This window comes from Carassius auratus, unplaced genomic scaffold (genome assembly GCF_003368295.1).
Source record: "Carassius auratus strain Wakin unplaced genomic scaffold, ASM336829v1 scaf_tig00018649, whole genome shotgun sequence".
Classification (NCBI taxonomy): Eukaryota; Metazoa; Chordata; class Actinopteri; order Cypriniformes; family Cyprinidae; genus Carassius; species Carassius auratus.
In genome coordinates, this window is record NW_020524903.1 from 64,502 (window position 1) to 79,626 (window position 15,125).

The window sequence follows — 15,125 nt, forward strand, 5'->3', positions numbered from 1 at the left end:
GCGCAGCTGCTGACGTTAGGCTATGTGAACACTTTCTAAGCTAAAGTTAGCTTGTAAAGATGAAATGAGTAATACTGGCAGATATTTAACTTAAATATTTAATTTCCATATAGTAAAAATACACACTGAGACGCCTAAAGGCGGCAAAAAGGCATTCATTATGTCCGCAAAATTTTGGCCCTTGATATATAAAGTCATAACACTACTGAATATGATCATTTTGTTGTTTTAGGTTAGAAGACAATGGGAAGAAATGCCATCGACTTACCACAGCTGACAACCAGAGACACGCGGACACACCATCCACCAAAACACACACACACACACACACACACACACACACACGAAAATAGCCCTGCAACTTTACGATTGTTCAATTAAAATAAACGTATTTTGCTTCATACATGCGTGTCTGTTGTCTTTGATTAGCTTAAAAGTACAATAAAATGACATTTAGAGGATTTAAAGCGAAAGTCCCCTAAACATCCCGAATGGCCGCTGCACGTCAAGTGAACCCCGTGAATGTCCGGGGGACATCTTCGTTAACCTCCGCTCAACGTCAAGCAGACCCTACATGCTGATGTCTGGGGAGGCCATTTAGGGGACGTCCCTGGGACCTTTTTTTGTTCAGAGCGGTTCGCGAATCATTTGAATCAATTCGAGAGTTCGGAGCCGGTTCGCGGATCATTTGAATCAATTCGAGAGTTCGGAGCGGGTTCGCGAATCATTTGAATCAATTCGAGAGTTCGAAGCGGGTTCGCGGATCATTTGAATCAGTTCGAGAGTTTGGAGCGGGTTCGCGAATCATTTGAGTCAGTTTGGGGATCGCGAATCATTTGAGTCAGTTTGGGAGTTCGGAGCTGAATCGCGAATCATTTGAGTCAGTTCCCCAGCCAACAGGGGATGTCCCGGGACATTCCGAACGTCTGCTTAGGTCCGCAGTACTTCCACTTTATAAAGTTCGCTGGCTGACATTCGGCAGACGTTCGGACTTGGTCCGCTTTTTGACGTTAGCTGGCGGATGTTCGGAGGATTTACATTTGAATATTTTCATACGTATACATATTTAAAATATGAGACACCAATGTTTCCGGAGTTGAAGACAAAGAATATGATATCTGCTTCTTCCATAACTGTTTTATTTCCTATTTTGGTTTATGTAAATGATTATTGATTTATTAATTTATTTTATTTTTAGATTAACTGCCTTTTTTCCAAGGCATTGTTAGATGCCAATGTTTCCTGTCATAGCCATGCAAAGATTTGATTTCAAAAACAGTATCATAGCTATTAAACTATATCTTATGATTTTAAATCTGTATTTAACCTAAAAAAGATTGCAAAGTAAAAAGAGCTGCTAAAGTCCTATCTCGAAGAAGGATTCTGAAATCTGAGAGTAATCAGTGTTGAGTACCACTGTATCATTAACCCGGTCTGCTTTAAATGATTCAAAATAATGAAAATTTGAAAACAATAGAAATTTAGAAAAGTAATCAAAAAGTAATCAAATGTAATCAGTTACATTACTCAAAGTCTCTTGAAACAGTGACACTACATAAAACATTTTAAAATAAGGTAATTTGTAATTTCCAAAGTAACCTTCCCAACACTGGAACTGACACCTTACAACTCACACGAAGATAGTTGACAAAATCAAACTAATATAAACTCATATTGGATTTTAAAGGGTATTTTTGACTAAAATAAAATCCTAAAAATAAAAAAAACTGTAATAACAGATTGCAAAATGAAGAAAAAATATTTTTGATTTACAGATTGATTTTTTTTTTTACTATATAGATTTGAATCCATTGTAAAATAAAGTTGATGTTTAATTAATAATTTTCATTTCTGGAAAAAGAAAATAGGAGTAACTTCTGTAATGAAAAATGTCATTAAATCAGGAGTCTGTTTTCAGCATTTAAACATCAAAATCATGATGCCTTTCAATAATATAATTGAACACAGCTACAATTAGGTTTATGCATGAATGAAGAAAATATGTTTGCATCCCAGGAGCTCTACTAGAATGTTATAGAGTGAATGCCAAGGAAAACATGAAGAAAAGAAAGTGAAAAATAACACGGGTAAGACAAATTAATTAATTATTTTAATTTACATATTAAACTGTTTGTTTGTGCTATATAAATAAACTTGTATTGTATAAAATGTTGGCAAGCCCACAAGAAAAGTTATTTAGGAAATAAATTATTTTAGTTATTGCATTTAAGACTGCTATACTACATAGAGCTCATATAAAAAAGTAATATAGCCACTCTGGAGATAGGATCCAAGCAGCTGTCGATCAAATGAGCACATGCCCGAATGACGTCACTTTAGGGCACGCGCATGTATCCATGGCAACGCTCAGCCGCTAGTGACAGTTAATGGTCATCAGGTGATTTCCTCAGACACGGCCTTGAGTTTTCGCTTTTGTTTGGTCAAAAAGGCATTTATTCTTTTATATTATTAGACATTATAGCTACCGTAAGTACTGTTTATCTCCTAATGCTTACATTTGATGAAGTTTACTTTTTTAAACCTTTTCTGAATTTGTCCCGCACGGCTGCTGACGTTAGGCTATGTGAACACTTTCTAAGCTAAAGTTAGCTTGTAAAGCTGAAATGACTAAACGTATATAATATTGGCAGATATAGAACTTAAATATTTAATTTCCATATGGTAAAAATGTACACTGTGACGCCTAAAAGCGGCAAAAAGGCATATGTTATGTCCGCTAAATTTCGGTCTTTACAAATCTTTTGTCATTGGATAAATGATAGTCCTAGGCATATAAAGTCATAACACTACTGAATATGTTAATTTTGTGGTTTTAGGTTAGAAGACAATGGGAAGAAATGCCATCGACTTACCACAGCTGACAACCAGAGACACGCGGACACACCATCCACCAAAACACACAGACACGAAAATAGCCCTGCAACTTTACGATTGTTCAATTAAAATAAACGTATATTGCTTCATACAGCGTGTCTGTTGTCTTTGATTAACTTAAAAGCACAATAAAATCATCACATTTAGAGGATTTAAAGTGAAAGTCCCCTAAACATCCCGAAAGGCCGCTGCACATACTGTGAACGTCCAGTGAATGTCCGGGGGACATCTTCGCGAACGTCCGCTCAACGTCAAGCAGACCCTACACGCTGATGTCCAGGGGATGTTAGCAGAGGCCATTTAGGGGATGTCCTTGGGACCTTTTTTTGTTTGGAGCGGGTTTGCAAATCATTTTAATCAATTCGAGAGTTCAGAGGGGTTCGCTAATCATCTGAATCAATTCGAGAGTTAGGAGCTGCTTCGCGATTCACGTGAATCAGTTCGGGAGTTCGTAGCGGGATCACGAATCATTTGAGTCAGTTTGGCGATCGCGATTCATGTGAATCAGTTCGGGAGTTCGTAGCGGGATCGCGAATCATTTGAGTCAGTTCCCCAGCCAACAGGGGATGTCCCTCTGACGTTCCAAGCGTCAGCTTAGGTCCGCAGTACTTCCACTTTACAACGTTCCCTGGCTGACGTTCGGCGGACATAAGTCTGAGACAGTTTGTGAAGGTCCCTGTTTCGTCCCTCATCTGCCATTTCCTATGGAGTCAAAATAGGGCCATATATATCTGCAAAATAAAACAATGTTTTGCAAACAAAAAAATATGTTTTGCAAAAATAAAATATGTTTTGCAAATAAAAATAGAGTATTGAGAAAAAAATTGCTTTTTTGCAAGTAAAAAAATAATAATTGCAAAAGAAAAGTTTACCACTGAGAGAAAAAATAAAGTTTAGCAAAGTAAAACTTCAGCAGCATTGACTTTGCAAAACATTTCCCTTTGCTGCTCCTTTAAATCTGCGTTTCAGTCATCCATGCCTCTGCGGTGCAAGCTTTCCTTTGCGCTTCATTTTTTCTTTGCGCCTCGCTTTGTGTCCCTGATTTGACATGAGGGAGGGGTCAAGAGGTTGAGGTGTGTACAAGGGACGAAGGCGCGTCCTTCTCGTTACGTCATCAGCGCGAGCCCCAGACCGAGTGGATCGATCGAAATGAAGGAGCAGAGACATGCGGGTGATGGATCACAGGTATGTGTTATTGATCGCTTTCTTGTTATTATTATTAGACTCCTATATTATTAATAACAGATACTTCAGACCGGCCAGAGGGTGTTCCTACCTCGTCTCCAAGCCAGCCTTGACTCCTTTACTAGTGGGTGGAATAACCATCCTCTCCACACAGAGTAATCGAAGCCCAGACCAGTTGTGGGAAATTGGACTCCTGCAAAACCCTGTCACTCCTCCAGTCCTATCTGAGGTATTTTAAGAATGTGTGTCTTTTAATGTAATGTTTTCATGCAAGATATTGCCCCAATGTCCATAAACTATTACCAACTTTTAACAGATTGCACAAGACGGCGACTGGGACACAGACAGTATCTCTGACCAGCCGTGGACAGGAATCGTAGTTCCTCCAGTCAAATGCCCCTTAACTTAAGAACTTATAGGCCCAAATTCAAACTTCTTTAACCCAAACTCACACTCTCAAAACTATGGAAGAGACCAGTATTTATAAGTTTTAAATTTTGTGCTGCTTCATTCTTAATTGACACTAAATCAGTCATTGAAATGACTAGTGACCAAATGATCCATTTACAAGCAAATTAACATCCAAGTCAATAAAAAACAAACTTAAGGTGACATTGCATGCTTGTTTTATTTTCTGTATTGGCTATATTTAAAGCAGAAAATGGCTAGTATAACAACTTGTGTTCTCTTAACACATTCATTAAGATATACAATTTTACATTATGTAACACGTTGTGTTCTCTACACATACACAGTAAATTTCAAAACCATAAGAACATTTACCAATGTATAAAAGGTTTTTTTTCCTGAACATGTACAATTCCATACATTTAGTATAATTTAAAATTCTGTTTAAACCGTTGTCAAATTGAATGGCTTGGTTGGGGTTGGTATTGTCTGAATTAAATCAATTACATTTTAACATTAATTTGTGTAATCTGCAGTTTTTTTTAACAATATTTATACTAAATCAACTCTGTCAGTTCATACATAACACAGCTTTCAATTTCTTGGAGAAAGTCTTGCAGAAAGTTGATTATAGCTGTTTCTCGTACTGATCCCTTCTCCGACATTTTCGGAAGAATGTTCTGCATGATGAAGTCTGCATCAGCCTGTGGGGGAAAAAAAAACAACCATCCATTTTCAGGTACATATGCACATGCATTTGGCTTTTATCCAAAGCTACTTTATTACCATTTTCTACTATTATTTTTTTTGTAAGGAACAAGTGTTTGACAATTATTTTTTAACTTGGCAAATAATAATTTTCCTATATATATAACATTCCTAAAATGCAATACAAGATATAGGCATATTTTTTTTTCCAGTTACTGATACCTTATCATCATCATACACCACATCAGGGACAAAGAACTGGTGGCAAAGTCCTGAATGTTTTTCCAGGATGTCCACAAAATTGTGGACTTCAAGACCTTTTCAGATTTGCTTCAACAAAGGGACCAAACGTAGAGTTGCATGAAGCACAATTGATCTGGAAAAAGAACCAGAAAATTATTGCATAATATAGACAGTGTTGTGGCTAATCAGTATATCTGGTAGGCAGCTAAATTAAAACCGTTTGCAAGGTTTCAAATGTAAAGAAGTTAGAAGACTTTTTCTGACCTTATTATGGCCTCTTTGTTCTCAGGTTTAACGGCCCCAGTAAAACCACAATTAATTATTTGATCATTCCATGCAGAGAGATCAGTTTCTTCTTCCTCCACCTGAAAAAAAACAAAAATTTAAACTGTGCGTAGAAATAAAGGTTTTATGAATTTGAGGCAGGAGGCTGCTGTCGTTGTTGTGGCTGCTGCTGCTGACCCTGAGCTGACTGAATCTGACCAAGGCTTTGGGTCAGAAGACCCATTCAATTCTGTGCAGCTGTACAGACATCAGAATATTCTCTCTGTTAAATAGGTCATCACAACATCATATAGGATTATCTGGATCAGGTGTTTTAAACTCAGTTCCTGGAGGGCCACAGCTCTGCACAGTTTAGCTCAAACCCTAATCAAACACATCTGATTCAGCTAATCAAGATCTTCAGGATTACTAGAAACCTCCTAACAGGTGTGGGTTGGAGCTGGTTTGAGCTAAACTGCAGAGCTGTGGCCCTCCAGGAATTGAGTTTCACACAACTGATCTAGAATAAGTGCATTAACAATGTATCATATAAACATCACAGCTTTTAAACATAGTCTATAGGGATGTGACCAACTGTATATAAATAAACTTGTTAGGAATCAGAAAGAGGTTTATTTCAAATTATGTTTACACACACAAGGCATTTGTTTTGTATTATTTGTTTTACAGTATATTTTGAGAGACACCTTTAGCATCGTTTATAGTCCATAATACAACTAGGGCGTGGAGAATAATTATTAATTATTAATTATAAAACAACGTGAAAGGTGTGCATATTAAGAGAAATGTACAGCCGCCGATGCGACCCGCATTAATTGATCTCTAACTTACTTAACTTGAGCAAACACGTTGATACACATAGTTACATATAGTTATCGGTCTATCTAGCGAACTTGAAGAAAGCGTTCAATAACACATACCTGTGATCCATCACCCGCATGTCTCTGCTCCTTCATTTCGATCGATCCACTCGGTCTGGGGCTCGCGCTGATGACGTAACGAGAAGGACGCGCCTTCGTCCCTTGTACACACCTCAACCTCTTGACCCCTCCCCCATGTCAAATCAGGGACACAAAGCGAGGCGCAAAGAAAAAATGAAGCGCAAAGGAAAGCTTGCACCGCAGAGGCATGGATGACTGAAACGCAGATTTAAAGGAGCAGCGCAAAGAGAAATGTGTTGCAAAGTCAATGCTGCTGAAGTTTTACTTTGCTAAACTTTATTTTTTCTCAGTGGTAAACTTTTCTTTTGCAATTATTTTTTTTTACTTGCAAAAAAGCAATTTCTTTTCTCAATACTCTATTTTTATTTGCAAAACATATATTTTTTTTGCAAAACATATTTTTTTGTTTGCAAAACATTGTTTTATTTTGCAGATATATATGGCCCTATTTTGACTCGATAATTTCCATTCCAACACTTGAAAAATTCAGTCCTTTATCTTTTATCATCAGACCTGACCATTGTTGGGCAGTAACTAGTTACATTTAACTAAATTACTTATTTAATTGCAAAATAAATGTAGCTGTAATCTGTTAATGTAATGTAAACTGTAAATTACAGTTAATTATGATATTGTTCATGATTACAAAGGGAGTTACATTACATCATACATACATTCATATTTTCACACATATACATATTTAAAAAATGAGACACAAATGTTTCTGGAGTTGAAGACAAAGAATGACACATGCTTATTCCGTAACTGTTTTATTTCCTATTTTGGTTTATATAAATGATTACTGATTTATTTTATTTTTAGATTAACTGCCTTTTTTCCAAGGCATTGTTAGATGCCAATGTTTCCTGTCATAGCTATGCAAAGATGTGATTTCAAAAACAGTATCATAGCTATTAAACTATATCTTATGATTTTAAATCTGTATTTAGCCTAAAAAGATTGCAAAATAAAAAGAGCTGCTAAAGTCCTATCTCGAAGGATTCTGAAATCTGAGAGTAATCAGTATTGAGTACCACTGTATCATTAACCCGGTCTGCTTTAAATGATTCAAAATAATCAAATTTTGAAAACAACATAAATTTAGAAAAGTAATCAAAAAAATAATCAAATGTAATCAGTTACATTACTCAAAGTCACTTGAAACAGTGACACTACATATTACATTTTAAATAAGGTAATTTGTAATTTCCAAAGTAACCTTCCCAACACTGGACCTGACACCTTACAACTCACACGAAGATAGTTGACAAAATCAAACTAATATAAACTCATATTGGATTTTAAAGGGTAAAAAAAAACTGTAATAACAGATTGCAAAATTAGATTTTTACTATATAGATTTGAATATATTGTAAAATAAAGTTAATGTTTAATTAATAATTTTCATTTCTGGAAAAATAGGAGTAATTTCTGTAATGAAAAATGTCATTAAATCAGGAGTCTGTTTTCAGCATTTAAACATCAAAATCATGATGCCTTTCAATAATATAATTGAACATTGCTAAAATTAGATTTATGTATGAATGAAGAAAATATGTTTGCACCCCAGGAGCTCTTCTAGAATGTTGATTTTTTTTTTTAGTTCCGAACAGAATCGAAAATTTTAAATGGACATTAACCGGTTAATAACGTTATTTTATCGTTCCGTTTAATATTTGAAAATTGCTGTCAACCAATCACGAATTCCAGCAGTACAGCATAGCAAATGTGACTCTGAATCCAGCGAGTGAAATGTCCGCTCAGTTGTGCACTCAGTCAAGTCTCAATGGCAATGCACCTTCTTCAGGGCCGGATTAAGACCAAATTGGGCCTGATGACGCAGCGCAAAAAGGGCCTATTTTTTTCCAGGCGTTGGGGCATGTGCATTCTACACTCAAGTAGAGACCTGGGAGTACCGCGGGACCCAGCCCAACCGAGTGCGTCGCGGGACAATATTTGATTGGTGAATGCGGACGCTGGCGGCAAGATATTATTGTGTGCGGGATGCGGGAAAATAAAGTTATTGGCGGGACTCCCGCAAAGTGGAAATATCTAGCAAAATAAAATTACTAAAAACAGATAAACCTTTATTTATAATAGACTTAAATAAAACAAAATAGACTTTGCGGAATGGGAGGATGCTGATTAAACCATGGACAGCGACGTGTAATTCCATTCCGAAATAGCGAGAGATCCAGTGGTGGAAAAGGCGATTTCAAGAGTTTCCGAGATTAAGCAAAGTAACACGCCATGTGGGTTACTCTCCATTCAGCTCCCAGCGCACCACTGGAGAGGGCTTTCAGTAATTGCGGTCGCATAAGTGGGCAGAGACGGATTAATCTGAAGCCCTCATTAGTGAATGACATGCTATTCCTGCAAGGACTACATTAGTAGTTAGTCGTAGTCGTTTTTTTAAAATTCCGTTTATTTTTAATTATTTATTTATTTGGCTAAATGTTTAAAATTGGTCTATTTTGTTTTTTTTTGTTTGTTTAATGTTTGAGGAAAATAAGGCATTCTTAAGCGTATAGGCTAATTTTCCTTTGAACATGAAATAAATCCAGGTTTATTATTATTATATAATTCATTAGGTTATAATACATAGCCTAATATGTATTTTTTTTATTTACATTTCTTACTTTTTTAATGTATTTCCGTGTTCTATGTTTTAAGTTCCATGTTCCTTTGATCCATTTAATTAAACGCAAATAAATCGAAACATTTGTTTCTTTTTATTCAACAGGGGAGCAATTGAAAAAATAACAGAGTACCAGGCAGAATATGCAATGCATTTAAAAAAAACTTATACTTTACCCGCGGGATTTTGCAGGCGGTAGCGGGACGAAACTTGATCGTTCGCGGGCGGGAGCGGTAGAAAATAACATATTTTTGCGGGAGCGGTATAAAATCTTGCGGGAGCGGGACAGAAAAATCCATCCCGCCCAGGTCTCTACACTCAAGCGCCAGCATACTTAGCCTTTCCTGCCCAACCGAGGACCGCAGCTCTCCTTTGATTATTCCCAACTCTGAGAAGCTCCGCTCGCCAGAGTCATTGGACAAAAATTCAGTCCTTTATCTTTTATCATCAGACCTGACCATTGTTGGGCAGTAACTAGTTACATTTAACTAAATTACGTATTTAATTGCAAAATAAATATAGCTGTAATCTGTTAATGTAATGTAAACTGTAAATTACAGTTAATTATGATATTGTTAATGATTACAAAGGGAGTTACATTTGAATATTTTCACACATATACATATTTAAAATATGAGACACCAATGTTTCTGGAGTTGAAGACACAGAATATGACATATGCTTATTCCATAACTGTTTTATTTCCAATTTTGGTTTATATAAATGATTATTGATTTATTGATTTATTTTATTTTTAGATTAACTGCCTTTTTTCCAAGGCATTGTTAGATGCCAATGTTTCCTGTCATAGCTATGCAAAGATGTGATTTCAAAAACAGTATCATAGCTATTAAACTATATCTTATGATTTTAAATCTGTATTTAGCCTAAAAAGATTGCAAAATAAAAAGAGCTGCTAAAGTCCTATCTAGAAGGATTCTGAAATCTGAGAGTAATCAGTGTTGAGTACCACTGTATCATTAACCCGGTCTGCTTTAAATGATTCAAAATAATCAAATTTTGAAAACAATATAAATTTAGAAAAGTAATCAAAAAATAATCAAATGTAATCAGTCACATTACTCAAAGTCTCTTGAGACAGTGACACTACATATTACATTTTAAATAAGGTAATTTGTAATCTGTAAACCATAACATTTACAAAGTAACCTTCCCAACACTGGACCTGACACCTTACAACTCACACGAAGATAGTTGACAAAATCAAACTAATATAAACTCATATTGGATTTTAAAGGGTATTTTTGCCTAAAACAAAATCCAAAAAAAATAAATAAAAATAAAAACTGTAATAACAGATTGCAAAATGAAGAAAAAATTAGCTCTGCAACTTTAAAATTGTTCAATTAAAATGAACATATTTTGCTTCATACATCGTGTCTGTTGTCTTTGCTTAAAAGTACAATAAAATGGCATTTAGAGGATTTAAAGCGAAAGTCCCTTAAACGTCCTGTGAACGTCCCCATGAATGTCCGCTCAACGTCAAGCGGACCCTACACGCTGACATCCGGGGGATGTTTGCAGAGGCCATTTAGGGGACGTCCTGGGGACCTTTTTTTTTTTAAAGAAATTTACTTTAAGCAGAATCCTTCTGAAATAGGCTAGTATGATAAGAAATGACTCAATAAGCACACTCACGGGCATTTCAACAGGAAGCTCTGCAGGGAACACTGCTTCTGTCCCATACATCAGAAGAAAGGGGAGTGTTTGGTGGTGGTGTGTACCTTGGATCGTAAAGAAAACAAAGGTGGCATCCAGATAGACATCCCAGTCATTCTGTTGGTCGTTAACCAATTTCTGGAGGGCTCTAAAATGAAACACACACCAGATTTACAAACCTTCTACAAAAACATGTATGACCTTTTATAACAGTATTTATAACTTAATGGGTGTCTTGAAGTTAATGGGTGTCACTTTCTTATGTGGTTATGAATGTATACTGCATGTGGTTAACAGTATTTTAAAGTCACATGGGCATGGAGGGGGGGTACATTTTCCTGACCTATAGTTTCAAATATTAAAACACACCGTTTAATGTTGTAATTGGTCTTTTCATCCAGGCGTTAGTTTGAGGATGATAAGCTGCTGTCACGCTCCTTTTGATGAGCAACATTTCACAAAGCCTGTGGTTAAGCTTAAAAAAGAAAGAAAAATTGTGAACAAATGGATGAAAAGCTCCTTAAAACATGCAATAACTGTACATGTGTCAGCAATAAACACTCGGGTAATGGACAACAACAATGGGTTTAATTTGCAGAACGGCAGCAGATCAAGACGTCTTGTGACAGGCAGGAAGACATACGCTGGAGAGCTGGTGACAACATGTATGTACAATGAAAAAAAAATAACCACAATTGTAAATCTGACCCACATTATTACAAATAATTTTTCAATGGACTTACTTCGTTTACAAGTTCTCTTCCCTGATCTGAGAGAATTCTCTGGGGACAGTCATGTCTATAAATAAGGGAACAGAGATGTCTTCCAACTTCAGCAGCTGTCTTTGTTTTTAAAGGAAAGGCCTCAACCCACTCTGAGAAGTAGTCTGTAGCTGTTAGGATATATTAAAAGCCTTCTGCAGTTTTGGGTAATGGACCAGTTAAATCAATTCCAACAAGCTCCCAAACCACAGAAACCAATAAAATGCAAAGTAGGTTTAGTGTGTCTGGGTGTGTATGTATATACTGTATATGTGTTTTAATAATAATAATAATAATAATAATAATATTATATATATATATATATATGTTACTAGGTCAAAGACATTTAAGTGTCCGCATCAAAAGAAATTTACAAAGGTGGTCTTATATATATAGAAAGCACATTAAATGAAAGTAAAGTGTCAACTTTAATGTTTTTACATATGTTGGGAAAATGAAATGTCAAAATGAGAATGTTCCATTGTCATTCAGTGTAACATTTATATTTATGTAAGAAAAAAGAAAAGAAAAACAACATTCTGATCTGTAAATATTAAAATATATCAAAGATTAAGTGACCATACTAAATTGTATTGTGTTTTAATGATTAATAACTTCTCACTGATAAATAATGGCAAAGTGTCAAAATGTACAATTACAAGTAACTACTCTTTTAATAAGTAATTAAATTATTATTTTCAATATGCCTGACAAGATATATAAGCTATTGTTGCAATAAAACATTTCAGTCTGTGTCTTCTGAAGATCATGGTAAAAATGTATATTTATTATTTATGTTTAATCATTTATAAATGTATGATAAATTTTAATGTAATTGTAATTTATTTTAATATATTCAATTCACCAGGACATATTCTTTCTAATGTATTTAAAAAAAAACTAATGATTTGATGCTTGAAAACCAGCCCTTTTTGTCTTTGACCCTATACTGCACTTATAGATTTAAAACGCATATTTAGTACTAAACAAATTCATTCACTCATACAATTTATTACTCACATTCCTATCTAATGGTGCTACACTTCTGCAAGAGGGTGACAGAACAACAATTACCCATAATACACTGCAAAATCCTCAGCCAATGAGATGCAAGTCTATATTGGTTTTATTAATCTGTTACTTTTATGCAACAATGTTATGTTGACTGAACAAATTTTTAAGTAAAGCTGATAATACACAGTTTTTTGTTGAATGAACTAGACTAAACTAAGTTTACATTGTTACATTTATATTTTAAGTAATCACAACATGAACGGATTAAGTAAAATTGGAAAGGTGAAAGTAAATTTTTTTGAGTGTACATATATAACTTAAATAACTACATAAAATAAATACCCAATTTTCAATGTCAACACACATGCCATACCAGTAAAATCTGGCACAGATAGCAGCACGTGTGTAACCGGGTGGTCAGGAAAAAGAAACACACACGGCAACAGATTAATTTGTTTTTATTGGGGTTTTATTGGACTGCTGTTTTTTTTTCCCTTATAAAAAGTTTCAGCGGTCGGCGGAAACACAGCTGAGCAAAAATAAATAAAATGGCAAAAAAAAAATGAATGAAGAAAAATTACTAAATACAAATTATCACTCCATGAGTTACACAGTGTAATGACACTGAAGGCTTACAGAAATAAATACAAATAAATGTGAAGTTTCACTAGTTCCAATGTAACAAAAAAACAAAATCTTAGATTTCCAACAGATGAACACTGGTTGAAAACCAGCACAAGACTCACACTCCCAAACAATTTACCCTGGAGTGAGCATGACCAAAAAGATCTACTGCTTGATCAGGTGATTTGGACTTTGTCTTTAAGTACACTTAAATATTTTCTGTTTCACAAAAATCCTTATACAAAATGGTCAAAAAATGAACTACTGATAAAGTAAAGAATACGGTAGCACTATGGTACAAAGAAAAGATAAAAGAAACACATTAATAAAGTCTTATCTTTGCACTCACAATAATCACCTTTGTCACAAGAACACACATTGTTAAACATTAAAACAAGAGTTTTAACAGCACTGATAGTGTTTGTACAATTCCAGATACTAGTACAAGAATAGAAAAATGCTGAACTTACACTGGAAGTTTCCACTATCACCAGACACGAGGTTCACGTGGATCACACTCGAGCCGATCTCATCTACAACAAATTACACATCAAAAGTTCGCACCAAATAGGTCTCAGTTTCCACGGAAGACAGCATCACTTCAAAATAAATCTCACAACACAACTACATGGCACTCGGCTGCTACATTGAATCATCACAAAATGGCTGTTCTGTTCGCGCACATGCAAAACAGGAAATCTCGCGAGCAGAGATCGGTGATCTCTTTAAAGGGCCATACACGGGTTTTAACACCCATTGAAAACATGTTGTATTTATACCTCTGGCCACATTCTCCCCTGCTGAAACCCATCATTGTCCTCAATGACATTCAGTGCTGGTTCCTAACCTCATTTACTGCTTCCCTGAAGGAAACACTACCAAGGCTGGTCAATACCTGGGAAAAGACTTCAGGGCAGATTGAGACGGAATTACAAGCTGACCTGGGTTCATTAAATGGGTTTTGATGCACACCAGCATTGACACGGCTAGTCCTTCTTGTTGCAGGGACCGGTTTCTTTGACACGGGTCTATCAGCATCAAGAACAATACCATCTTCCCCCATGTGCTCTAACTCCGGGGGTAGCTGTCCATCATTCTCCAGAACAAAATCAGGACCCACTGCTAACGTTTCCTCTGCTGTACCAGAGACTTCCATTTCCACATCTCTCGTCTCTTCCAGGTGAGGCAAAGTAACCTCTTCCAGTATTACAGACTCTGGTTTAACAGGTTCAGCTTCCACTGAATCAGAGGGAAACTTAGCTGCTGGAGCTGTCACCCTACTCACTGCCTCTGCTGTCTCAACCACAGGTCTCTCGCATGGTCGCAAATCAACTCTGTGGACCCGTTTATGAGGACCTCCCTCTACAGGCGCAACTGTATATGTGGTACCTTGAACGTCTACTACCCGATACACAACTGGAGCCCAGGAATCCTGTATCTTGTGTCTGCCTACAGGGCGGTGGCGCAAGTACACTGTCTGCCCAACACCAACAGATGGACAGTAAACCTTGTCATTCAATGGATCCAATCTCTCTGCAAATGCTCTCGCCTTTTCATAAAAGTGAGTGAATAAAGTGAAGTGACATTCAGCCAAGTATGGTGACCCATACTCAGAATTTGTGCTCTGCATTTAACCCATCCGAAATGCACACACACAGAGCAGTGAACACACACACACACACTGTGAGCACACACCCGGAGCAGTGGGCAGCCATTTATGCTGCGGCGCCCGGGGAGCAGTTG

General features: G+C 36.2%; 3 long non-coding RNA genes across 4 annotated transcripts; 1 reads left to right on the forward strand and 2 right to left on the reverse strand.

The window, feature by feature from the left end:
* Window positions 1-1,865: 1,865 nt before the first annotated feature.
* Window positions 1,866-15,074, reverse strand: LOC113076088 (uncharacterized). Of its 2 annotated transcripts, XR_003281101.1 has the most exons (4): window positions 13,853-15,074; window positions 11,353-11,458; window positions 10,963-11,131; window positions 1,866-2,944 (listed from the first exon to the last, which is right to left on the reverse strand). It is a non-coding gene; the product is annotated as an uncharacterized LOC113076088 (long non-coding RNA). The 2 variants fall into 2 exon arrangements; XR_003281100.1 differs by lacking the exon at window positions 1,866-2,944 and having other exon boundaries at window positions 10,426-11,131.
* LOC113076087 (uncharacterized) lies at window positions 3,935-5,002 on the forward strand. Its single transcript, XR_003281099.1, has 3 exons — window positions 3,935-4,080; window positions 4,235-4,309; window positions 4,397-5,002. It is a non-coding gene; the product is annotated as an uncharacterized LOC113076087 (long non-coding RNA).
* On the reverse strand, window positions 5,034-6,762 carry LOC113076086 (uncharacterized). The gene is made up of 4 exons (XR_003281098.1): window positions 6,645-6,762; window positions 5,704-5,804; window positions 5,419-5,572; window positions 5,034-5,192 (listed from the first exon to the last, which is right to left on the reverse strand). It is a non-coding gene; the product is annotated as an uncharacterized LOC113076086 (long non-coding RNA).
* Window positions 15,075-15,125: the final 51 nt, after the last annotated feature.